Source organism: Zonotrichia albicollis, chromosome 26, assembly GCF_047830755.1.
Source record: "Zonotrichia albicollis isolate bZonAlb1 chromosome 26, bZonAlb1.hap1, whole genome shotgun sequence".
NCBI classification, from domain to species: Eukaryota; Metazoa; Chordata; class Aves; order Passeriformes; family Passerellidae; genus Zonotrichia; species Zonotrichia albicollis.
Genome location: NC_133844.1, coordinates 998,724 through 1,024,602, shown reverse-complemented (window position 1 = coordinate 1,024,602; position 25,879 = coordinate 998,724). Strand labels below are relative to the sequence as shown.

The following is a 25,879-nucleotide window of genomic DNA, read 5'->3' as shown; positions in this document are numbered from 1 at the left end:
GGGGAGCTGAGACCCCTGGGCCTGACGAGCCACTGCCCATCCCGGGCCTGACCAGCCACTGCCCATCCCTGGGACCTCCATTCCCCTGGAAATCAAATCATGGGACCTCCATTCCTTATATTCCTCCCTGGTATCCCCATCCCAGTACTGACATTCGCCAGGATCTCCATGGCCCAGGGCCCCCATTCCAAAGGAACCCTCTCCTGTTCATTCCATCCCCTGAAATCTTCCTTTCCCAAGAACCTTAAAACTCTCAGGAACCCTTCTTCCCACAGGAACCCCCATTCCTCCAGAATCCCCATCCCATGACCCCAAATCCTTGGAGCCCACGCTCCCCTGTGACTCCCATCCCTGTGTCCCCCCAGCCCTGTACATCCCCATTCCCACGGACTCCATCCCTAGGATATCCCATTTCCCTGGACACCCTTACCCAGGTCCCCAAATGAACTGAGGCCCCCCACTCCTGGGAACCCCATGTCCCACTATGTCCCACCCAGCCTTGTCCACAGCCTGTGCCCAGCTTGTGGCCACCCTGCCCCCACCAAGAGCCACCTACACGTGGGGCCGGACGTGACCTCGCTTCCTTCCCCTTCATCCGAAGAGCCGCCAGCCAGGGGAGCGGTGGCCACAGCAGCGAGTGACAGCCAGTGCACATGGCTGGGGACACCGGGATGGCTGGGAGGGTGGCGCTGCTCCTGTGGGGTGAGTGCCCCGGGCACGAGCCTGACACCCTGGGGATGGGGAGGGGAGGGGTCACAGGGGGGCTGCGTGGTCCCCTTGAGATCCCCAATGCCAGCAGAGCCAGTCCATGTTACCCACAGTGGGTGGGACTGGGCATATAGGGTAGCTTTGGGGACAGGGAGAGGGGGGCAGGAATTCAGGGATGGGGATGTGGGGACAGGGAACAAACTGGGATGCAGGAACTGATGGGACCAAGAACAGTGAGGATGTGACCATAGGGATGGGATCATGGGGATGGGATCATGAGCTGGTGGGCGTGACCTGGGCCAGCATGGGCTGTGTCCTTGGTGTCCTTGTAGCCAGGGTGTTCACAGTGTCCCCATGTTCTGCCTCAGCCCCAAGTGGCCTTGGTGTCCCTGTTCCCAAGGTGTCTGTGCCACAGGGATGTGGTGCATGGGTGGCTGTGACACAGACATGTCCCCTGACCTTCCAATTCTTTTGTGGCCACCCAGATACATTTTCTAACAAGAACTGCTCTCCCCATGTGGACAGTTTTGGGACATCCCCCACACCCTATACTCCAGGTGCTGCTACCCCTGCAGGGCCACCCCCACCCACCCACCCCCACCCACCCTTCTCCCTTCCAGCCCAGACCCTCGGCCTCGCTGGTGAGTCCTCGGGGGATGTCATGGCCCCACCCCGCTGTCCCCAGCCCCACACTGGCCCTGGCAGGCTGGTGTCCCCTGTCACCCACAGGTGCCCAGACCACCCAGCTCCTCATGGAGCCCCCCTGGAGGCCGGCGGTGCTGTGGGACCGGGTGACACTGACCTGCCAGGGCTCGGGGACTGCTGGTGCCACCACCTGGTACAAGAATAGCCAGCTCTGGTGGAAGGAGGGACCTGATAACTTCACTGTCACCGAGAATGGCATCTACATGTGTCACAGACCTGGCACCGGGCTCAGCCCCCCTATGATGGTCTCAGATGGTGAGTGGGGATGTTAAATGATCAGGGTGGCCCCTGACAAGTCAGAGTAGACTCCACTCCTTAGGTGGCATCACAACCCTTGTGTGGCAAGAGCCTGTGCCCTGCACACAGGGACATCCCAGTGCACCCAGATGTTCTCAGAGTCACAGGGACCACCTCGGACCTGTCTTGAGCCCCTCGGTGAGAGGGGATCCTCCTGTCTCTCAGATTTGCTGGTGCTGCAGGTGCCAGCAGGGGTGCTGCTGGAGGGGGACACGATGACACTGCGCTGTCGGTGCGGCCATTAGAAAGACACAGTCACCAGCGTGCAATTTTACCAAGATTAGAAGGACGTGAGGGGGTTCATCAATGGGACCAAGCTGTCCCTATTTCCCCTGCAGCTGCACCACAGCGGCCACTACAGCTGCAGGGGCTTGGTGGGGCTCATGCTGTCACGGTCAGCAACAGTGACAGTGACAGTGCACGGTGAGCACCCCCATGGCTGGAACTCCAGTCTCCTGACACCCCCAATGACCCTTCCCAGCAGACTCAGAGTCACAGTCCTCACCTCCCCTCTCCCACCCTGAGCTCTACCTGGTGCCACTGCTGGAGGGACCCCTGAACCCACCATGGGGTCCCTCCTGACTCTCAGCTGCCTCAGCACCCCCAGCCCCCTGTGGCCCCCAGCCCCCTCCTGCACATGTTCTACAGGAATGGGCAGGTGGTGGGGTCCAGCAGGGGTCCCCACAGCTACTGGTGCCCGCCGTGGGGGTCTCCCACTTGGGGAATTACAGCTGCCAAGTGCGCTCTGAGGGGGGGGGGGTGTGCAGAAGAGCAGCGCCCGGCTCCGTGTCACACTGTGCTGTGAGTGCGGGGATGGGCACAGGGAGCCTCCCGGGGTCCCCTGCCTGGGGACCTCCATGTCCCCCAGAAACATTTCTTGGGTCCTTCCATCACTCTACACGTCCCCTCACCCTCCCGTGGTGCGACACCATCCTAAACATCCCCCACCACACCAATCCCTTCCCATCCCCACGTCCCCACTCTGGCTGCCAGCCCCTCCCTGCGGCCTCAGCCCTGTCTCTGTCCCCGCAGTGCCTGTGGACAACGTCACCATCACCCCCGGTGTCCTGGAAGTGACACCACAAGATAAATGGACTCACAGGGAAACAGGTGGGGTCCCTCAGGTTTGCAAGGGAGTAAAGGACCCCTGGAGTGATGGGCGACCCTGATGTGTGCCTCTCTGTTTCTTGCAGTGGCCACAGGGATCGATGGGGCCCTTTTGTTCCTGCTCCTGCTCGTGGGTGTCATTGTGGCCTGGCACCGATGGCACCGTGCGGGTGGGTGACAATGGGGGGACAGAGCACATGGAGAGAGGTGGGAAGGACGCCAGAGAAGGGGGGCCATAGGGCAGCACCCATAGCCCCTGACCTGGAAGAGGCTGAGCCCCCAGTGACCATGGCTCAGAGACCTGGGGAGCTGTTGGAGGGTCCTGCAGGGATGTTGGGGGTCCTATCAGGCATTCCCCTCCCTGCCAGGCTCGGGGTTCTGGGAGTTCAAGGTGTTGGTATAAGTGGGGTGGTTCAAAGATATTGGGGAGGCATCAGGGATACCAGGGGGGGAGAATTGTGTGTCTGGTGGTGGTTCAGCATTCCCAAGGGTGGATGGGAGCCCCTGGGTCTCCAAAGTCACCCCTCCAGTTTTCTTTGCAGATGCCAGGAAGCACCAGGAAAGGTGAGTGCAGCCTCCAGCCATGATACACCTTTTACCCAAACCCCCAACACCTCCCATCCCCTTCCACACACCCCCTTATTCCCACAGGGCCCCCCCAGACCCCATGGCACTCCCAGTGGAGGATCCTCAGGCAACGTACATGGAGCTGCGAAGGCAGCCGTGGGAACCCAGTGACACCTATGGCAACCTACACCAAAAGTTGTGATGCTCTGGGAAGAGGAAGGCACTGGGTGACACTGGGGGTGCTCCCTCCATGGCTTCTGTGGTTGCCCATCCTTCCAAGGGAGGTGATCATGGGTCAGGGGGAGGCTACACAGGGCACCCTGGGCTCCCCATTTCCTCTCCCAGTACCCCCAAGGGCTCCCCCACCCCTTTGCTGGTACCTGCAGGGGCTCCCCAGCCCCATCCAAGTGCCCAAGTACCCTCAGGGACTGCCCCATTCTCTCCCCACTGTGCCTGCAGTACACCCAGGGCTTCTCCATTCCCCTCCCACTACCCCTGTCCCATTACGCTGTAAATGGGGGAGTCGGGGAGGATTCTTGCTGAAAGGTTTCTAAGGTGAAAATGAAGCACAAAAGTGGCAATATTATATCTGAGAGCTGTTTACTGATAAAGGAGGATAAACTTTCGTACCGAAGGGGAATAGAAGGGAGTAGAAAGGGAAAAGGATAGAGAGAGAAACAGAAGACAGGGACAGTGTTACCGCAAGAAGCCTGGGCGCTCTGTGGGCACCAGCTCGGCGGATGGAGTGTGTGTGCTGCAAGCCAGGGCGAGCCCACATGGCTTTTGTGAGTGGCTGGGCGTGATTTCCAAGGACAGCACCTGCGTGTCTCTGGCATGGGCGAGCGATGGCTGCAGGCTGGCTGCTGCGGGCTGGCTGCGGGCTGGGGCTGCGGCACTGGTGGCTCTGGGCTGGCTGCTGTGGGCTGGGGCTGCGGGGGCAGGTGCAGCAGGCTCAGTGCTGTGGGCAGCATGGGAAACACGGCAGAGGCGGCGGGTGGGTGCAGGAAGCATCCGCTCCATCGGGGAAAGCAATGAAGGAATGACCAGGACGAGCAGGAATGAGCTGCCTCGGGGAAGCAGCGAAGCAGGGAAGAACGGGTGCGGACAGGGAAGAAGAACCACCGGGAGGAAAAGATGGGGGTGGGGAAGTATCGGTGATATTTTTGCCCTGCGACTGGGAGGAATGATGTATCAGACTCCATCTTTTGAGGAGGCTAACTACTTTTTAATACCGTATTATTCTATATTTTATTACATCTAAACTGAATCTGCCAAGCACTCAACTGCACTCCACTGCACACAATCTCATGACTGTCAGCCAACAGTCCTGAAACACACAGACCTGGATTCAATTGGTCAGTGAATCAAAACTCTCATACCAGAATCCAATTACCAATTCCCTTCAGGTAAACAATTTTCCACAATGCATTCCATGTGTGAAAAATACAGGAGCAGTAAATGAGATAAGAACTGTTTGGATCCTTCTTTGCTTCTCTCACTGTTTCTCCCAGGTTCAGAGAATGTCAATCCCACAGGGGAGGAGGGCCAAACTGACCCTCCGAGCGAGACCACGATCCTCCAAGAAACCCAAAGCAAACGCTCCTGTTGTGTCACAGTTGGCTGCCTTCATTTACAAAGGCTCCTCCCACAGCCTGATTTCCCAGCCATTTTTCCCAGACGTTTTTCCTGGGAATCTGTCCCACCAGCCAGTGGGTGTCACTCACAGCCTGATCACTGAAGCTTTCTCTCCCCTGATTCTCTGTTGCGTGAAGCCTCGCCAGGGACAGGGTTCCCAGCTCATGTACAACCAACAGAGTCATTTTTCACCTCATGTGTAGCATATGTTGAAACATAAATCAAAGTCAGATTTGTTCCTCTTAACCCCCATGTGTTTAGCTCTGCAATCCCCCTCCCAGTGCTTCCACTAAGGTGGCTTACTGGTGCCCATTCCAGTTCCAAGGGGGCACAGGAGCTGGTTCCCTAATCCTGGGACAAAAATGCAGCTCTTTGGTTAAACTGGAAGAAATTGTGTTTCTTTCTTCAGCTCTGTCAAGGAAGCTGAACAAAGTGGGAGCCTCCCTTGGAATGGAAAATATGACCTCCTCCTCTCTGAACTATTATAACTTTGAAATTACCGGTCTTTTAGGCAAAAATGTGAGGACAGGAATAGCATGTTTAAATGTTTACTAATATGTATTGTGAGAAACAAGTTAATGGAAGTTGACTTTTACTGGATATTATGTGAATTGATATTACATTATTGATTATACTGTTGATTATATATTGCGATGTTGTTCAGATAGTGAAAAGTATCAGTGGAGTGGCTGATGTTTTTGTTGTGGCCATTGAAGGTTGTGGCCCAGCCATGGCCCAGCCCCACTGCACAGGGATGGCCATTGCCCAGCTCCGCTCTGCCCAGCCCCAGGTGGCAGCCAGCACCTGAGGGTGCCTCCTGCCCCCTTGGCTTTGATTCTGGCAGCTTTAGAGCTGCTGCAGAGGTGAGAATTCTGTGGGTGGAAACAGGCCTGGCTGTGGTTTGCTCAGCCCTGCAAGAAGCACAAACCCCAAAGGGAGCCCAAGCAGTGGCTCTGTGAGGGCCTTTGATGGTTGTCAGATCAGGGCTGGCTGGAAACCCCCCTGCAGGGGCAGCTGAGAGGGAACCAGTCCAGAAATGCAGAAATTGATCATTTTGTCCCTTGCAGCAAGGGTCTGAGATAGCCCCAATAACCTTGCTTATCACACAACAGTCTGCTCAACAACCAGAACAGTTGCCTCCTCCTGCCTGCCTCAAACCTGCAGCCGTTTAGAATGGCCTGGGAAGGGTGTTTGGCTTTTGGCTGTCACTGCCAGACAGGAGGGAAAACTGGAAATATCGAGCTGTGGCTCTGCCCCACAGGTATGGCGGGGCTGTGGGGAGTGATCCTGTGTGGATTCCAGGTTTCCCCAAAGCTGCTCCATCCCTGCCCTCCTCACCTCAGTGAAAGGCTGAGGGTTTGCAGGAATTGTGGCATAAAGACACCACAAGGGCTGCTGTGGACCCGAGACCAGCCTGGGGACAGGCGCTGCCTTCCTTCCATTCCGGATCATGGAGAGTGGTTGCGGGTGTTGCACAGGGTGTGTGCCATGCCCCGGGACACTGCTACGCTGCCAGTGGGCACTGGGATCCAACCTGCTGCCTTGGTGGCTTCTGCCTGCTGCCAGTGGTGGTGCCAGGACCGATTGATGTCCCTGAGTTTGCAAAAGGAGCGATTTCCTCTCCTCCCTCCCGTGCGAGGCCGCCATGGCCCCTGAGGGGATGGAGCTGGACCGGGGCGCCCCCTGCTGGCCGGGAGTGCTCCCTGCAGCGCCCCCTGCTGGCCAAGGTTATAACTGCCACAAAAACCTACAGTGCTGAGCAGGAGGGAAAGTTCTGGGTTTGTGTTGTTTGTTCTGTTCTAGTTTATAAATTTCCTAGTAAAGAGCTGTTACGCCTTTTTCTACACTTTGGCCTGGAAGCCCCATCATTTTTGAAATTAATAAAAGTTTTAGCATTGGGTCTTCTTTTCATTCCAGAACATTTCCCACTTTCCTTGGGAGACATTTCTCATTTAAATGAGTTGCCAGCTCCTTGGATGAGACAGACATCCCAAGAAAGACAGGGTCAGGGACTTGGCAAACTCATGCTCTACCTTTTAAGCCAGTTTGGCTAACAAGGGCCCTCTTCCCAACTGGCACTTCTGGTCACCCGGCCACTCAGGAGCTGGCTTTGGCAGAGCCTCACACTGTCTCCAGTGTGCCATGGCTGACAGTCTGATGGACAGACGGGGCCCAGTCTCGCCAAAAGCAAAGTCTGACCCATCCCTACCACACACAGATGTTCCACAATGTCTCCAGACATCAAAATTTTCTTGTCTCTGACATCCCACCCTTTGCCATGGCCGGATCCTGACCTGCTCTGAAGAAGGGGGAGGCTCTGGAACCCCCACAGGGCATTTGTTACATCCTCCTGGGGGCAACAGGGCAGAGGAGGAATTTGGGACAGGTCACAAGAGAATCCAGAGCCTCCTGAAGGCCGCTTTGGCCATCAGAGCAAGGAAGTTGCAAGTTGCAGGTTCCTCTGGTGGAGGAATTGTGCAGGGGAGAGTGTCCAGGGTTTGTTCCTTTTGGGGACTTCCCCAGGAAAATGATCTTTTTGTGAAAATTTGGAATCTGATCCTTGTTGCTGTAGCTTTTGGTTTTATTCTCTCTCGTTGCTGTTTCTGGAAATTGTTCTTCTCTCAGCCCTTTGGGATCTTTGTGCCTCCACAGGGAGGGGCAGTTTTTAGTGGGAGCACACACACGAGTGGGTGCCCATGGGTGGGGACACACAGTGCACCCCAGTTGCCTCCAGTGTCACAGCACAACCTCATTGATGTCACTGGGATTTCTTGGTCGCCCTTGGGGTCCCCGCAGCTCCACGTAGGCCACCCAGGGTTACTGGTGGTCGGTGATGCCTGAGGGCCCTGCAGGACAGAATGGTTGGGGGGACCAAAGAGGAAGGGGTGACACCACTGTCACTGTCCCCCCAATCCACAGTACTCACGCTGCACATGTTTGGTGCTTACAACGTGGGTGTATACAACATCTCCCTCCTCTGAGTGGGCCGGGGGGATCAGGGCAGGGCCTGTGGGGAAAATGACAATGTGTGGAAGGTGATGGAAACTTGTGTCATGTGGGAAAAAGGGGACTCATGGTTGAAGAACCCCACTCACCTTTCATGCTGCTTTCTGGCAGCTGCAAAGGAAAGAGGGAGGGGTGACTGAGGGGTCCAAGGGCCCTACCCCTCTCAAGATTCCTGAACCCCTATGGGACCCTCAATTCCCCTCAGCACCCCCAAGCATCTCTAAAGCCTCCCAGAATTCATGAGTCTCCCCAGTGCCCTGGGCCAACTCAGCCTCAAGAATTCAAAGCCCAGCAGGGACAAACACACTCCAAACAGCCCCACAGCCTCTGAAAGAACCCCCAACATCCTTGCAGGACCCTCCAGCACCTCCCCAAACCCCAGGACCCCCAGGGAAAGTGACAATTCTGGGGCTATGGGTGCAGCCCTATCATGCCCACACTCTGGGGACCTCTACAGCTCCCTAGGACCCTCTCTCCCCCCATTGTCACCCACCCACACAGTGCCACTGGTGCCAGGCCACAATGACACCCACGAGCAGCAGCAGGAAGAAAAGGGCCCAACCGACACCGGCGGCCACTGCAAGAAACAGAGGGGACACATCAAGATCACCCAGAACCGCAGGGGTCCTTCGACCCCGAATGACCCTGTGTGACCTTACCTGTGTCCCAGTGTCCCCACGGTGTCACCAATAGGGCCAACTCGGGGCTGAATGCCCGGAACACATGGTGCCCGTCCTGTCCCAGCTGGTTGGTGGCCATGCACTGGTAGGTGCCAGAATGTCCCACATCGACTGCCCTGAGCTCCAGGAGGGGACCCTGGGCCACCTCCTGCCCATTGTGCAGCCAGGTGAAGGTGACAGGGGCTGAGCCCACCTGAACCAAGCAGCACAGGGTCACGGGGTCACCTGCACGCACCTGGGGAGATAGGGTGCCAAAGGTGATGATGGTATTGGCCACGGGCACTGTGGGGACAGAGACTGGGCTGAGAGCACAGGGAGGGGCCGGCAGCTGGTTTGGGGGGATAGGGACAAGGGGGGTGGGTGTGAAGGGGGATGTTGGGGATGGGGTCACACCACAGAGGGGTGAGGGGACACAGGGCAGAGGCAGGGGACACAAGCATGGTGTACGGGGGACATGGAGATGCCCAGGAAAGGAGAAAAGAGGAGGCTGTGAGGGCTCCCTGTGCCCATCCCCGCACTCACTGCGCACTGTGACGCGGAGCAGGGCGCTGCCCTTCGGCACGGCTCCCCCCTCGGAGCGCACCTGGCAGCTGTAATTCCCTGAGTGGGAGACCCCCACGGCGGGCACCAGCAGCTGCAGGGAACCCTGCGGGCCCCCCCACCACCTGCCTGTCCCGGTAGAACACGTGCAGGAGGGGGGCTTGGGGCCGCAGGGGGCTGGGGGTGCTGAGGCAGTTAAGAGTGACGGGGGACCCCTGGGTGGGCAGGGGGGGAACCTCCAGCACTGGTCCCCGGACAAACTCAGGGCAGGAAATGGGGGGCTTTGGAAACGGTGACCCCGAATCCCTGGCAAGGCACTATGGAGCTGTCAGGGTGGCGGCTGTAAGGTGCTCACCATGCACTGTCACTGTCACCGGCACTGACTCCTCCCATCCTTGTGATACCCCGTTGTTCACCCAGGCCTTGCAGTTGTAGCGGCCGCTGTGGTTCAGCTGCAGAGGGGACAGGGACAGCTCGGAACCATTGTAGAGCCTCCCCAGTTCTGTCCCGTCACGGTAGAACACCAGAGTGGCCGACTTCTCCTGCCTGTCCCGGCAGCGCAGTGTCAGCGTTTCCACCTCCAGCAGTGCCCGCGCCGGCACCTGCAGCACCAGCTGGTCTGGGGGACAGAGGGGTGCTGTCACATCATAGGGGTCTGGAGGGTCCTGATGTCATCAGGACCCCCATATTGGGTCACAGCCAGCACACCAGGTTTTCCCAATTTCAACAAGAGGGTCCCCCCATAGCGGGATGCTCTGGAATGTCCCCCTGTATAGGGGACAGTCTCTGGTCACACCAGAGAGTGACCCAAGGAGTAGAGCTCATCCAGCATCCTCGGGGTCCTCGTGGGTGCCAAGCTGGGGACACAAACCACCCTCACCATCTGAGACATTCACAGGCGGGCTGCACCCACTTCCAGGTCTCTCACACGTGTAGGTGCCATTCTCGGTGACAGTGAAGTTGTTGCCTCCCTCCTGCCTCCAGCGCTGCCCATCCTTGTACCAGGTGGTGGCACCGGCGGTCCCCGAGCCCTGGCAGGTCATTGTCACCCGGTCCCACAGCACCACCGGCCTCCAGGGGGGCTCCACCAGGAGCTGGGTGGTCTGGGCACCTGCGAGTGACAGGGGACACCAGCCTGCCAGGGCCATTGCAGGGTTGGGGACAGTGGGGTGGGGACCTGGCATCCTCCGAGGACTCACCAGCGAGGCTGAGGATCTGGGCTGGAAGGGAGAAGGGACAGGGCTGGGTGAGGATCATGGGGACACTGTGGACACCCTATGTTTGCACTGCCCACCTCCACCAGCCCTACAGCACCTGTCCCCACGGTCAAGTCCCATGGTCCTGTGCCCATGATCCCACTCCAATGGCACCTTTCCCCATGGCCAGGTGACATCTGCATGTTACGTGGCCCCATTCCATGTCCCAGTATCCCTGTTCCCCTGTCCCTATCCCCACAGGCCCCAAGCCCCAAGGCTCCTTCTGCCACATCCTTGTCCCCACATCTCTATCCCCCTCTTCCTGTCTCCACATCCCAGTTCCCCTATTTCTGTCCCTAAAGCCACCCTAAATCCCTGGTCACACTGAGCTCCATGCCCTGCTCTGCCTCTGCTGCCATTGGGGACCTCAGGGGACCTCACAGTCCCCCTGTGCCCCCTCCCCACCAGTCTCTGCCTCACCAGGGCCCATGCCCAGGGTGTCAGGACCGTGCCTGGGGCACTCACCCCACAGGAGCAGCGCCACCTTCCCGCCATCCCGGTGTCCCCAGCCATGTGCACTGGCTGTCACTCGCTGCTGTGGCCACCTCTCCCCTGGCTGGCGGCACTTCGGATGAAGGGGAAGGAAGCGAGGTCACGTCTGTCCCCACATGTAGATGGCCCTTGGTGGGGGCAGGGTGGCTACAAGCTGGGGACAGGCTGGAGACAAGGCTGCATAATCTGGGAACATGGTGGGGGATAGTGGGACATGGTGGGGACATGATGTTGCCACAATTTGGGTCTAAGGCTGTGTAGGGAGCCAGGGATGAGTGTCCAGGAGAATGGGGTGCCCAGGGATGGGGTCCCAGGTAAATGGGTGTCCCAAGGGTTGGGTAGACTCAGACTTGGGGAGGAAGGTCCCAGAACAATGTGGCCTCCTGGGATTTGTGATCATGAAATGGGGATGCCAGGGAAAGGGGGACCCTGTGAGAATGGTGGTACTGGGGGAATCAAGGTCCCCAAGGGCAGGGGTGTACCAGGGACTGGAATTACTTGGATGGTGTTCCTTGGGGTTGGAGATCCTGGGGAATTGCAGTCCAGTGATGGGGGTGTCAGGGAAGGGGTGGCAGAAGTAAATTGGGTTCCAAGGTTGGGGTCCCAGAGGAATGGGGGTGCCAGGGTTTGGCAGTGCATGGGGGGGCACGAGGGTCACTGCTCCTTCCCTGGGTGCCTCAGATTTTGGGGTGAGGCTAGACCCCACATAATCACCCCTGGGGTGTTCGTTTCCTGGCCAGGCATGGCATGGGGGTCCTGGGTACCTCTGCCTCTGTGTCCTCGCCTGCCCCTGATTTTTCCTCTCTTTATTTCTCTTATTTTCCTTATTCTTACTTTTTGCCATATCCCCTCACTCCCGGTTCCTGGATCAGACATCCTGGGGTGCACCTGAGCAGGGAACGGGTTGGGGGACCCAGGGGAGGGGGCAAATGGGGAGCAGGGGGTGCAGGGAAGGGTGAGGAGGCTTTGGGGGACAGAGCTGCTGGGCTGTGCCTGCTCAACACTTTCACTTTATTTGTCCTGGAGGAGAGGGAAGAGGCCATTTGTGCTGAGGGTCAGATGGGAAAAGGGGGCATTCTCTGTTTCTAGGGGGGAACATACAGGGGGCTACTGTCCTCCAAGGTCTCTCCTCTGGAGTTCAGCTGGGGGATCCTGTCCCAGGGGTGACACATCCTGGCATGGGGGTCCTGTCCCGGGGGGTGGCAGTTCCAGAAATGTCGCTGTACATTCCGGGCTGTGTGCCCATCCCAGGGTGGCACATCCTGGGGACCCCTGTCAATACAAGGATGGGGCCCAGCCATGGCCGAGCCCCACTGCACAGGGATGGCCATTGCCCAGCCCTGCTCTGGCCAGCCCCAGCGGGCAGCCAGCACCTGAGGGTCCCCCCTGCCCCCTTGGCTTTGATTCAGGCAGCTTTTGAGCTGCTGCAGAGGTGAGAATTCTGTGGTGGAAAAAGGCCCGCCCCCACAGGATGAGCTGAGCTGTGGTTTGCTCAGCCCTGCAAGAAGCACAAAACCCCAAAGAGAGCCTAAGCAGTGTCTCTGTGAGGGCCTTTGATGGTTTTCAGAGCAGAGCTGACTGGAAAAACCCCTGCAGGGGCACGTGAGAGGGAACCAGTCCAGAAATGCAGCAACTGATCATTTGGACCCTGAGGCACACAGGGGCATTTCCACAGATTCTGCACTGTCCCAAGGATGGACAAAGCTTTTCCCCTTCCTACAAAGGAAATCAATCAAGTTTCAGCATGGGAATTAGCAAAATGGGGAGAGTTCCTAAAGATGGCCCAAGAAAAGGCTTCCTTCAGGCCTGGGTTGCTACCCAGCAGGCAGGGAACCATCCCATGGAGCTGTTGAACACTCAGGGAGATTCCCCACTCTGTGGGGAAAGAGAACTGAAAACTCTCATTTCATTGTGATTTGTTTGCAGTTTTTTTGTGAGTGACTTATTGGGAAAGCAATTGATTCTATAAAGCAGAGCATTTATACCTTGCCAGTTGTATTTTCACTGAGTTTTTACATATTGGGAAAATAATGGTGTGGGAAAGATTTTTGGTTTTATTCTATGGCTTTGGTCTGAACCAACTGGTCTTCAAGTGTTGCCTGGGTTTGCTGAGGCAGGAAATGGGGGGACCTGACCCAGGGGTGTGTGGGGCAGGGACACAGAGTCTCCCAGGACAGCCCTGGAGTGCTTCAGGGATAGGGCTTTGCTGGGCTCTGAGTCACCCCAAAATCTGAGGCACCCTGGAAAGGAGCTGTGACCCCCATGCCCACACAGCCACTGCCCCTCCCTGGCACCCCCATTCCCATGGGAACCCAACCATGGGTCCCCCATTCCCCTGGGAACCCAACCATGGGACCCCCATTGCCTTGGTCTCTCCTCTTTGGGGACCCCCATCCCAGGACTGCCATTGTCCGCCACCACCATTGCATTGATCCCATCCCATGGGCTGCTTCTTGCCTCAGAACCCCTATTCCCAAGGGTCCCCTTTTTTGCCCTGCACTCCCAACCTTGGGACCCACATTCCATTACCCCAAATCCCTGGGGAACATGTTCCCACAGCACCCCCATCCCTGAATCCCCACAGGCATGGAGACCCCAATTCCCCTTGACCCCCAATCTCCTGGACACCCATCCTTGGTTTTCCACATCCCCTGAGCCCCCTACTCCTGGCAACACCATCCCCACCATGTCCCCAGCCTGTGCCCAGCTTGTGGCCACCCTACCCCCACCAAGGTCCACCTACACGTGGGGACAGATGTGACCTCGCTTCCTTCCCCTTCATCCAAAGGGCCGCCAGCCAGGGGAGCAGCAGCGAGTGGCAGCCAGTGCACATGGCTGGGGACACCGGGATGGCCGGGAAGGTGGCGCTGCTCCTGTGGGGTGAGTGCCCCGGGCACGAGCCTGACACCCCAGGGGTGGGGAGGAGAGGGGGCTCAGTGGGGCTACGGGGTCCCCAGAGGTCCCCAAAGCCAGCAATGCCAGTCCATGTTACCCACAGTAGACCTTTGTGGGACTGGGGATGTAGGGTGGCTTTGGACACTGGAACAGGAAGAGGGGGCAGGAATTTGGGGATGGGGGTGTGGGGACAGGAATGTGGAGACCGGCACCTTTGGGCTCAGGGAGCTCTGGGGACTGGGGAAGGGAACTGGGATGCAGGGACAGAAGGGGACAAGAATGGTGAGGATGTGGCCATGGGGATGGGATCATGAGCTGGTGGGGGTGACCTGGGCAAGCATGGGCTGTGTCCATGGTGTCCTCCCGCCTGGGATGTCACAGTGTCCCCATGTTCTGCCTCAGCCCAGGGTGGCCTCAGTGTCCCTGTTCCCAAAGTGTCTGTGAAACAGGGATGTGGTGCACGGGTGGCTGTGACACAGACATGTCCCCCTGCCTCACTAAATCTTTTGGGGACCATGCACACTCTCTTTCCCACTAGAACTGCTGTCCCCACAGTCTGGGGACAGCCACCACACCCCGCTTACCCTGGTGCCGCCGTCCCTGCAGTGCCACACCCCCACTGAGCCCTGTCCCTTGTCTCTTCCAGCCCAGGCCCTTGGTCTCGCTGGTGAGTCCTCGGGGGATGCCATGGCCCCACCCTGCTGTCCCCAGCCCCACGCTGGCTCTGGCAGGCTGGTGTCCGCTGTCACCCACAGGTGCCCAGACCACCCAGCTCCTGGCAGTGCTGTGGGACCGGGTGACACTGACCTGCCAGGGCTTGGGGGCCACCCTGGTACAAGGATGTGTGGCGCTGGTGGCAGGAGGGACCTGACACTGTCACCGAGAGTGGCGCCTACAAACGTGTGACAGCACGGAACCGGGCGCAGCCCCCCAGTGTCAGTTGTAGATGGTGAGGGGGGATCTTAAAATATGAGGGTAGCCCCTGAGAGGTCAGGGTGAGCTCCACTCCGTGGGTGGCCTCACACCCCTCACGTGGCAAGGGCCTGTGCCCTCCACACAGGGACATCCCAGTGCATCCCAGAGCACCCCAGTGCACCCGGATGTCCCCAGTGCTATGGACACCCACCTCAGAACAGTCTCATCAGTGAGATGTGACCTTCCTGTCCCACAGACCAACTGGCACTGTAGGTGCCATCGCGGGCACTGCTGGAGGGGGACACCTTGAAACTGCACTGCCAGTGCCGGCAGGACAACCATCTCACCAGGGTGCGATTTTACCGGGAGGAGAAGGATGTCAGGGGGTCCCTCAGGAGGACCCAGCTGTTCCTCTCCCCACTGCAGCTGCACCACAGTGGCCACTACTGATTTGAGGGCTTAGTGGGGTCCTGGCAGTCAAAGTCAGCAGCAGTGATAGTGACAGTGCATGGTGAGCACCCCCACAGCTGGAACTCCAATCTCCTGACAACCCCAAAGCCACTTCTCAGTGCACTCAGAGTCACAGTCCTCACCTCCCCTCTCCTTCCCAGAGCTCTTCTCAGTGCCAGTGCTGGACGGTCCCTCCAAGCCCACTGAGGGGTCCTCCCTGACTCTCAGCTGTCTCAGCACGCCCAGCCCCCTTCAGCCCCGAGCCCCCCTCCTGCACGTGTTCTACTGGGATGGGCAGGTGGTGGGGAGCTCACAGGGGTCCCCGCAGGTGCTGGTGCCCAACGTGGGGGTCTCCCACTCGGGAATTACAGCTGCCAGGTGCGCTCTGAGGATGAGGCTGTGTGGAAGAGCAGTTCCCGGCTCCATGTCACAGTGCGCAGTGAGTGCTGGGATGGGCACAGGAAGCCCCCACAGATGCCTCGGGTCCCCCCACACTGCTTGGCATCCCCCAGCCCACCCTGACACCTCCTCTGGGGTATCCAACCTTTCCTATATCCTTCCCTGGCTCCCACCATCCTTTCTCGGGTCCCTCCCCGCGTCACCCAGCCCCTACATGGGTACCCCCATCCTTCCCTGGTGCATTTTCTGTGTCTTGCCATCATTACCCCAGGTCCCTCCCAAGATCCCCTCATTCCTGGCTCATGTTTCCCTGCATCTCATATTGGGTCCTCTCATCCCTATCTGGGTCCCTTCACCCCTCTCTGAGATCTTCGCAAATTCCCCAGGTCACACCATCCCCTCCCTGGGTCCCCATACCCTTCCTGGTGTTTCCCACCTCCCTCTCCAGGTGTTCCGCCCCTTAACCCCCACATCATCCCTCAGGGTTCTTTTCTAAGACTCGCCACCCCAATCTCTGCAACCCCTATCCCTCACTGGGGTCTTCCTGCCCCTCCCTGAACCCTCTGTGTCCCTGAATGTCGCTTGGTGTCCCCCTCTCCTGCAGGGGTCCCAGCCACAGGGGTGTCCCTGTGAGTGCAGCCCCCTGGGGAACAGGTGGCACTCAGGGACCGACTGGTGCTGAGCTGCACAGTGGCCATGGGGACAGGTCCCCTGTCCTTCTCCTGGTACCAGGATGGCTTGGGGGCACTGCCAGGCACCGGCCCCCACCTGGAGCTGTGCCACACTGGGGACAATGACAGCGGCCAGTACTGTTTGAGAAATGGAGACAGAGTGGCCCAGGGTGACACCCTGAATGTCAGCATCCTGGGTGAGCGGGACCCTCAGGATGGGAGTGAACCTCACCCACAGCAACTCCATCTCACCTCACCATGTGCCAGCCCTGTCTCTGTCCCCACAGTGCCCGTGGCCAATGCCACCATCACGCCCAGTCCGCTGGCACACCAGGTGCGTGCAGGCGACAACGTGACCCTGGGCTGCTCAGTGCAGGTGGGCTCAGCCCCTGTCACCTTCACCTGGCTGCACAGTGGGCAGGAGGTGGCCCAGGGTCCCCTCCTGGAGCTCAGGGACATCGATGTGGGACATTCTGGCACCTACCAGTGCGTGGCCACCAACCAGCTGGGACAGGACGGGCACCGTGTGTTCCGGGCACTCAGCCCTGAGCTGGCCCTGGAGGTGACACCTGGGTCATCCTGGGTCAGAGGTGGGGTCACACAGGGTCACCAGGGAGTGCAGGACCCCTGGGGTGATGGGTGATCCTGATGTGTCCCCCTCTGTTTCTTGCAGTGGCCACAGGGGTCAGTGGGGCCCTTTTGTTCCTGCTCGTGGGTGTCATTGTGACCTGGCACCAGTAGCACCATTTGGGTGGGTGGCAATGGGGGTCCCAGGGAGCTGTAGAGGTTCAGAGAATTGGGGAACCATAGAGAACGACCCAAAGACACTCAATTATGACTTTGGCTGGGGGTCCTGTAGGGCTTGGGGAGTAACTGGAAAGTCCTGCAGGGATGTTGGGGGTTCTTTCAGTGGCCCTGTGAGTGTTGGGAGGGTCTCTGTCCCTGCTTGGCTTTGAGTTCTTGAGAGTGATTTGTTTGGGGCCACTGGGGAAGCTAATGAATTCTGAGGTGATTCAGGAATGCTTAGGGGTCCTATGAGAAATTGAGAGTACTATCGGTGTTCAGGAATCCTGAGAGGGGTCAGGGCCCTGGGACCCCACAGTCACCCCTCCCCTCTTACCTTTGCAGCTGCCAGGAAGAAACAGGAAAGGTGAGTGGGGTCTCAAACCACACCCTCTCATTTTACGCCAACCCCCAAGCCCTCCCATCCCCTCTCCCACATCCCTTTTATTCCCTCAGGGCCCCCCCGGATCCCCTGGCCCCCCAGAGGAGGGGGAGGTGCTGTACACCCACATCGTGGTCACCAAGAGGGCAGGGGGTGAGTATGGGTGGGACACATTCAGAGGGACACGTCACCCACGAGTGTCACCCCACCCAGATCCCACAGCCCGTGTCTCTCGCAGCATCTCCCCGTGCCACCACCCTGCCGGATCCCCAGGTGACCTACACGGAGCTGCAGGGACCCCAGGGGCGACCACAGGAACCCAGTGACATCTACGAGGATGTGCTGTGACACTGGGGGGAGCTGGGGGGCACTGGGGGTCCCCATCCATGGGCACCCACTCGTGTGTGTGTTGCCACTAAAAACTGCCCCTCTCCCTCCCTGTGGAGGCACAAAGATGCCAAAGGGCTGAGAGAAGAACAATTTCCTGAAACAGCAACAAGAGAGAATAAAACCAACTGTAACAGCAACAAGGTTCAGTGTCCAATGGGTCACAAAAGGAATTATTTCCTGCAAATGCAAGAACAAAGAACAAATCCCAGACATTTCCTCCAGCATATTTCTTTCACCAAAGGAACCTGGCAGGGTCCTGGACTTTCCTTTCTCTGATAGCCAAAGTGGCCTTCAGGATGCTCTGGATTCTTTTGTTCCCTTTCCCAAACCCCTCCTCTGCTGTGTTCCCAACACAAGGATGTCATAAAGACCCTCTGGGGGTTCTAGAGCATCTCTCTTTTCCAGGGATGTCGGGATCAGGCCATGGCACAGGGTGGAATGTCAGAGACAGGAAAAGTTTGATGTCTGGAGACATCGTGAAACACCTGTGTATGACAGGAGTGGGTCAGGCCTTGCTTTTGAAGAGACAGGGCCCAGTCTGTCCATCAGTCTGTCAGCCATGGCACACTGGGGACAGTGTGACGCTCTGCCAAAGCCAGCTCCTGAGTGGCCGTGTGACCAGAAGTGCCATCTGGGGAGAGGGCCCTTGGTGTCCCAGCTGGCTTAAAAGACAGAGCATGAGCTGGCCAAGTGCCTGACCCTGTCTCCTCTGGGAGTGTCTGTCCCATCCGCGCTGGAACCCAGGAGTTGGCAACTCATTTAAATGAGAAATATCTGCCAAGGAAAGTGGGAACTGTCCTGGAATGTAAAGAAAAGACATGTCAAAAATGTTTCTAAATTTCAAAAATTATGTGGCCTAAAGGCAAAACTGTAAGAAAAGGAATAACATCTCTTTACTGGGGAATTTGTAAACCAGAACAGAACAAACAACACGATATTTCCCTCTCACTCAGCGCTGTTGGTTTTTGTGGCAGTTCTAACCGCAGCCAGCAGGGGGTGATGCAGGGAGCACTGTCGGCCAGCAGGGGGCGCCCCGGTCCAGCTCCATCCCCTCAGGGGCCATGGTGGCCTCGGACAGGAGGGAGGAGGGGAAATCGCTCCTTTTGCAAACTCATGGGCACCAATCGGTCCTGGCACCACCACCGGCAGTGGGCAGAAACCGCCAAGACAGCAGGTTGGATCCCAGTGCCCACTGGCAGCGTAGCAGTGTCCAGGGGCCAGGCACACGCCCTGTGCCACACCTGTGACTGCTCTCCATGACCCCGAATGGAAGGATGGCAGCACCTGACCACAGGCAGGTCTCAGGTACACAAAAAACCCCTGTGGTGGCTTCACACCACAAATCCTGCAAACCCTCAGCCTTTCCCTCAGGTTACGAGGGCAGGGATGGAGCATCTTTGGAGACACCTGGAATCCACACAGGGTCACTCCCCAGACCTCTGCCACGGCCGGGGCCAGAGCCCCGGTGCGATATTTCCAAACATTTCCCTCTTTTTTGCTGGTCACAGCCTGAGCCCAAACATTCCTTCCATGAGGTTCCAGAAGGCTGCAGGTTTTGTTCAAGAAGGAGAGTCCAGGTGAGCTTGTTGAGCAGATTGTTGCGGGATGTGCAGTAGTGCTGGAGCTCTCTAAGTCCCTTACAAAGAGGAACAAATGATCAATTGTTGCATTTCCGTACTGGGTCACCCACAGCCTCCCCTGCAGTGGGGGGGTTTCCCGCCAGCCCTGCTCTGAAAACCATCAAAGGCCCTCACAGAGCCACTGCTTGGGCTCCGTTTGGGTTTTGTGCCTCTTGCAGAGCTGAGCAAACCACAGGCAGGCCTTTTTCCACCCACAGAATTCTCACCTCTGCAGCAGCTCTAAAGCTGCCAGAATCAAAGCCAAGGGGGCAGCGGGGACCCTCAGGTGCTGGCTGCCCCCTGGGGCTGGGCAGAGCAGGGCTGGGCAATGGTCATCCCTGTGCAGTGGGGCTGGGCCATGGCTGGGCCCCACCCTTGGAGGGTCACCCCAACAACATCAGCCACTCCACAATTCACATCACTGTCACAGCAGTAAAAATATCACAATATTTAATCAACAATATAATCAATAATGTAATATCAATTCATATAATATCCAGTGAAAGTCAACTTCCATTAACTTGTTTCTCACAATACATACTAGTAAAGAATTTTTATTCCTGTTCCCACATCTTTGCCTTAAAGCTCTGTAATTTCAAAGTAATTATCTTTCAGAGAGATTGGGGTTGTATTTTCCATTGCAAGGGAATTTGTTCAGCTTCCTTGATTGCGCTGAACAAAGAAACACCATTTCTGCCTAATTTAACCAAAAGCTGCACTTTTGTCCCAGGAGCAGGGAACCAAGTCCTGTGCCCCCTTGGAACTGGGCAGGCACCAGTAAGCCACTTTAGTGGGTGCACTCTGAGGGGAATTGCAGAGCCACTAAGCACATGGGGGTTAAGAGGAAAAAATCTGATTTGGATTTATGCCTTAACATATGCTACTCATGAGGTGAAAAATTACTCTGTGGGTTGTACATGTTCTGGAAACCTGTCCCCAGTGAGGCTTCTCGCATCACAGAATGAGGGGAGAGAAAGCTTCAGTGATTGGGCTGTGAGTGACCCCCACTGGCTGGTGGGACAGATGCCTGGGAAAAATGCCTGGGAAAAAATGTCTGGGAAATCAGCCTGTGGGAGGAGCCTTTGCAAAGAAAAGCAGCAAACTGTGACACAACAGGAGCGTTTTGCTTTGAGTTTCTTGGAGGATCAGGGTCTTGCTCAGAGGGTCAGTTTGGCCCTCCTTCCCTGTGGGATTCACATTCTCTGAACCTGGGACAAGCAGTGGGAAAAGCAAAAAACAGTCCAAACAATTCTCATCTCATTTTCTGCTCCTGTGTTTTTCACAAATGGAATGCATTGTGGGAGACTGTTTACCTGAAGGGAATTGGTAATTGGGATTCTGTTGTGAGTGTTTTGATTCACTGACCAATTGAATCCAGGGGGTGGGGGGGACGGACAGTAAGCTGACTATTATGAGATTGTGTTCAGTGGAGTGCAGTTGAGTGCTTGGCAGATTCAGTTTAGATGTAATGGAATATAATATAGAATAATATAGTAAAATAAAGTACTTAATAAGCCTTCTGATAAGATGGAGTCAGATGCATCATTCCTGCTGGACATCAGGTAAAAATATCATTGACACTCCCCTCCCTTGCCTTTTCGACTGGTGGTCCTTCTTCCCTGTCCGTACCCGTTCTTCCCTGCTTCACTGCTTCCCCGAGGCAGCTCATTCCTGCTCGTCCTGGACGTTCCTTCATTGCTTTCCTCGATGGAGCGGATGCTGCCTGCACCCACCCGCCGCCTCTGCCACGTTTCCCGTGCTGCCCACAGCACCGAGCCTGCTGCACCTGCCCCCGCAGCCCCAGCCCACAGCAGCCAGCCCAGAGCCCCCAGTGCCACAGCACCAGCCCGCAGCCAGCCCACAGCAGCCAGCCTGCAGCCATCGCTCGCCCATGCCAGAGACCCACAGGTGCCGTCCTTGGAAATCACGCCCAGCCACTCACAAAAGCCATGTGGGCTCGCCCTGGCTTGCAGCACACACACTCCATCTGCAGAGCTGATGCCCACAGAGTGCCCGGGCTCCTTGCGGTAACGCTGTCCCTGTCTTCTGTTTCTCTCTCTATCCTTTTCCTTTTCTATTCCCTTCCCTCCTCCTTCAGTACGAACACTTACCCTCCTTTAAAAATAAACAGTTCTCAGATATAATATTGCCACTTTTGTGATTCATTTTCATATGAGAAACCTTTCAGCAAGAATCCTCCCTGACTCCCCCTTTTACAGCAGGATGGGACAGGGGTGGTGAGAGCAGGGATGGGGAAGCCCTGGGTGTACTGTAAGCACTGTGGGGAGAGAATGGGGCAGTCCCTGAGGGTACTTGGGCACTTGGATGGGGCTGGGGAGCCCCTGCAGGTACCAGCAAAGGGATGGGGGAGCCCTTGGGGGTACTGGGAAAGGAAATGGGGAGCACAGGATGCCCTGTGTAGCCTCTGACTGACTCATGGCCACATCCCTTGGAAGGATGGGCAACAACCGGAGGTGTGGAGGGAGTACCCCCAGTGTCACCCAGTGCCTCCCACTTCACAGAGCATCACAACTTTTGGTGTAGATTGTCATAGATGTCGCTGGGTTCCCATGGTTGCCTTTGCAGCTCCATGTACGTCGCCTGAGGATCCTCCACTGGGAGTGCCATGGGGTCTGGTGGGGCCCTGTGGGAATAAGGGGGTGTGTGGAAGGGGATGGGAGGTGCTGGGGGTTTGGGTAAAAGGTGTCTTCGGGCTGGAGGCTGCACTCACCTTTCCTGGTGCTTCCTGGCATCTGCAAAGAAAACTGGAGGGGTGACTTTGGAGACCCAGGGGCTCCCATCCACCCTTGGGAATGCTGAACCACCACCAGATACACAATTCTCCCCAGGCCCCCCCAGTATCCCTGATACCCCCCCAGTATCCCTGACCCACCACACTTGCACCAACACCCTGACCCCCCAGAGCCCCGAGCCTGGCAGTGGGGGAGACCCCTGATAGAACCCCCAACATCCCTGCAGGACCCGCCAACAGCTCGCCAGGGCTCTGAGCTATGGTCACTGGGGGCTCAGCTCCTCTCAAGCCAGGGGCTGTGGGTGCAGCCCTATGGCCTCCCTCTCTGGGGGCCTTCCCAGTGATCCCCAGGAGCCCTGTGCCCCCACTGTCACCTACCCAGGCGGTGCCACTGGTACCAGGCCACAATGATACCCACAAGCAGGAGCAGGTACAAAATGGCCCCACTGACCCCTGTAGCCACTGCAAGAAACAGAGGGGGACACATCAGGGTCACCCATGACCCCAGGGGTCCTGCACTCCCTGGTGACACTGTGTGACCCCACCTGTGTCCCTGTGTGTCTCTGTGTCTCGCGGTGTCAGCTCCAGGACACGGGGTGTGATGGTGGCAATGTCCATGGACACTGCAGGGACACAGACAGGGCTGAGGCCACAGCAAGGGGCTGGCAGCCGGTGTGAGGGGATAGGGATGGGGGGGATGGGTGTGGTGGGGGATGTCAGGGATGGGGTCACACCAGGGAGGGGTGAGGGGACACTGGGCAAAGGCGGGGTGACCCAACAATGTTTCTGGGGGACATGGAGGTCCCCAACCATGGCACTCGAGGAGGCTGTGGGGGCTCCCCGTGCCCATCCCCGCGGTCACTATGTACAATGACACGGAGCCGGATGCTGCTCTTCCGCAGAGCCCCCCCCCCTCAGAGCGCACCTGGTAGCTGCAATTCCCCGAGTGGGAGACCCCCACGGCGGGAACCAGCAGCTGCAAGGACCCCTGCGGGGCCCCTCACCACCTGCCCAACCCAGTAGAACACGTGCAGGAGGGGGGCTCGGGGCCACAGGGGGCTGGGGGTGCTGAGGCAGCTGAGAGTCAGGGGGCACCCCACCGTAGGTTTGGGGGATCCTCCAGCACTTGCACAGGGAAGAGCTCAGGGAAGAACAGGGGAGGTGAGGACTGTGGCTCTGAGTCTGCTGGGAGGTGTCTTTGGGGGTGTCAGGAGATTGGAGTTCCAGCCGTGGGGGTGCTCACCATGCACTGTCACTGTCACCGGCGCTGAGAGCATCCACGGTGCCACCTTGGAGTCCACCTGGCCCCCACAGCGGTAGCGGCCACTGTGGTTCAGCTGCAGAGGCGACAGGGACAGCTTGGTCCCAGTGAGGGACCTCCCCACCTCCTTGTCCTCATGGTAGAATCGCACCTCAGTGACCGACATGTCCTGCCAGCACCGGCAGCGCATGGTCATCGTGTCCCCCTCTAGCAGCTCCCACGCCGGCACCTGCAGCACCAAGCGAGCTTTGGGAGAGAGGGGTCCTGTCACACCGGAATATCCCCTTTTGATGGGGATCCCTCCATTGGGTCTCACCCAGCGCACCAGGGATCCCCAATTCCAGCATGGTTTCCCCCACACTGGATGCTCTGGGATGTCCCCAGAGCAGGGGACGGGCTTTGGTCACACAGGAGGTGACCCATGGAGTGGGGCCCACCCAGAGCCCTCAGGGTCCCCACAGTGCCAGGCTGGAGACACCCAAACCCCCCTCACCATTTAAGACTCTCATGGGGGGGCTGAGCCCGGTGCCAGGTCTGTCACATGTGTAGATGCCACTCACGGTGACAGTGAAGTTGGCAGGTCCCTCCTGCCACCAATGCTGCCCATCCTGGTACCAGGTGGTGGCACCGGCGGTCCCCGAGCCCTGGCAGGTCAGTGTCACCTGGTCCCACAGCACTGCTGGCCTCCAGGGAGGATCCACCAGGAGCTGGGTGGTCTGGGCACCTGTGGGTGACAGGGGACACCAGGCTGCCAGGGCCAGCGTGGGGCTGGGGAGAGCGAGGTGGGGCAATGGCATCCCCTGAGGACTCACCAGCGAGGCCGAGGGTCTGGGCTGGAAGGGAGAAGGGACAGGACTCAGTGGAGGTGTGACTGAATGGACAGCACCACCCGGGGTATGAGGTGAGGTGTCTGTCCTCAAACTGTCCCCATGGGAACACTGGTGTGGCATGGACATCCCGAGCACAGAGACATCTTGTTCATCATGGGTTGACGCATGAAATGGCAACACTGTGGACACCCCATGTTTGCACAGGTCACCTCCACCAGCCCTACAGCGCCTGTCCCCACGGCCACAAGCCATGGCCCTGTGCCCATGATCCCAGTGAGATGGCACCTGTCCCTATGGCCCATCCACATGGTGTGTGACCCTTTTCCCTGTCTCTGCATCCCTGATTCCCTATCCCCCTCTCCACAGCTGCCCCAGCCCCAGAGTTCCTTTTGCCACATCCTTGTCCCCACATCTCCATCCCCCTCTTTCTGTCCCCACATCCCAGTTCCCCTGTTCCTGTCCTCATGGCCTCCCCACAACTCTGGTCACACTGGATCCATGCCCTGCTGGCATTGGGGACCCCAGGGGACACTGCAACCCCCCTATGCCCCCCTCCCCACTGGTCTCTGCCTAACTGGGGTCAATCCTCAGGGTGTCAGTCCCATGCATGGGGCACTCACCCCACAGGAGCAGTGCCAACATCCCGGCCATCCCGGTGTCTCCAGCCATGTGGACAGACTGTCACTCGCTGCCAGGGTGGCTGTCCCCTGGGTGGTGGCTCTATGGCCAAAGGGAAAAAAAGCGAGGTCAGGTCTCATCCTCATGCGTAGGTGGCACCTGGTGGGGGCAGGGTGGCCACAAGCTGGGGACAGGCTGTGGGAGGGTGGGGACAGGATGGGGACAAGGCTGAGTGGCAGAAGTTGGGACATGGGGTTCCCAGGAGTGAGTGGCACAGGGAGTTTGGAGAGTCAGGGACAGGTCCCAGGGGAATGGGGGTCCTAGGGAGGATGAGTCACCAGGGATGGAGGTGCCATGGGAATGAGGGTACCCAGGGCTGGGGGAACTTAGGGATGGGAGCCCCAGAACAATGAGGGCTCCAGGGATTTGGGGTCAGGTGATGGTTGTCATAGGGATGAGGGTACCAGGGTAATGGGGCATCTCGTGGGCATGAGGGGTCCTGGGAGAATCAAGGTTCTGGGGGAAGGAGGATTTCAGGGGATGGAATAAATGGGAGAGAGTTCCTTGGGAATGGGATGCTGGGCCATGGAGATCCTGGGGAATGTGAGTACTGGGTTGGGGTCTCCAGGAAAGGGGGACAAAAGGAATGGGGGTCCCATGGTTTGGTTCCCAGGGGAGTGGGGGTGCCAGGGATGGGAAGTGGCTTGGTGGGTCCATGGGTTGCAATCCCTTCCCTGAGTGCCTCAGATTTTGGAGTGACCCACAGCCCAGCACAGCTCCCAAAGTGACCCCCCCGATGGCCTGGGGGTCACCCCAGGGAGATTCTGAGGTACTCTAGTCCCTGTGCCCCCAGCTCCCAGGAGCTTTTTCCACTCTTCTTTTCCATTTCCTCCCTTTGATCCATCAATTTCACAATGCCCC

General features: G+C 58.1%; 1 long non-coding RNA gene across 1 annotated transcript; it reads right to left on the bottom strand.

Moving 5' to 3' along the window:
- Positions 1-23,388: 23,388 nt before the first annotated feature.
- LOC141731945 (uncharacterized) lies at positions 23,389-25,062 on the bottom strand. Its single transcript, XR_012583833.1, has 3 exons — positions 24,961-25,062; positions 24,323-24,343; positions 23,389-24,234 (listed from the first exon to the last, which is right to left on the bottom strand). It is a non-coding gene; the product is annotated as an uncharacterized LOC141731945 (long non-coding RNA).
- Positions 25,063-25,879: the final 817 nt, after the last annotated feature.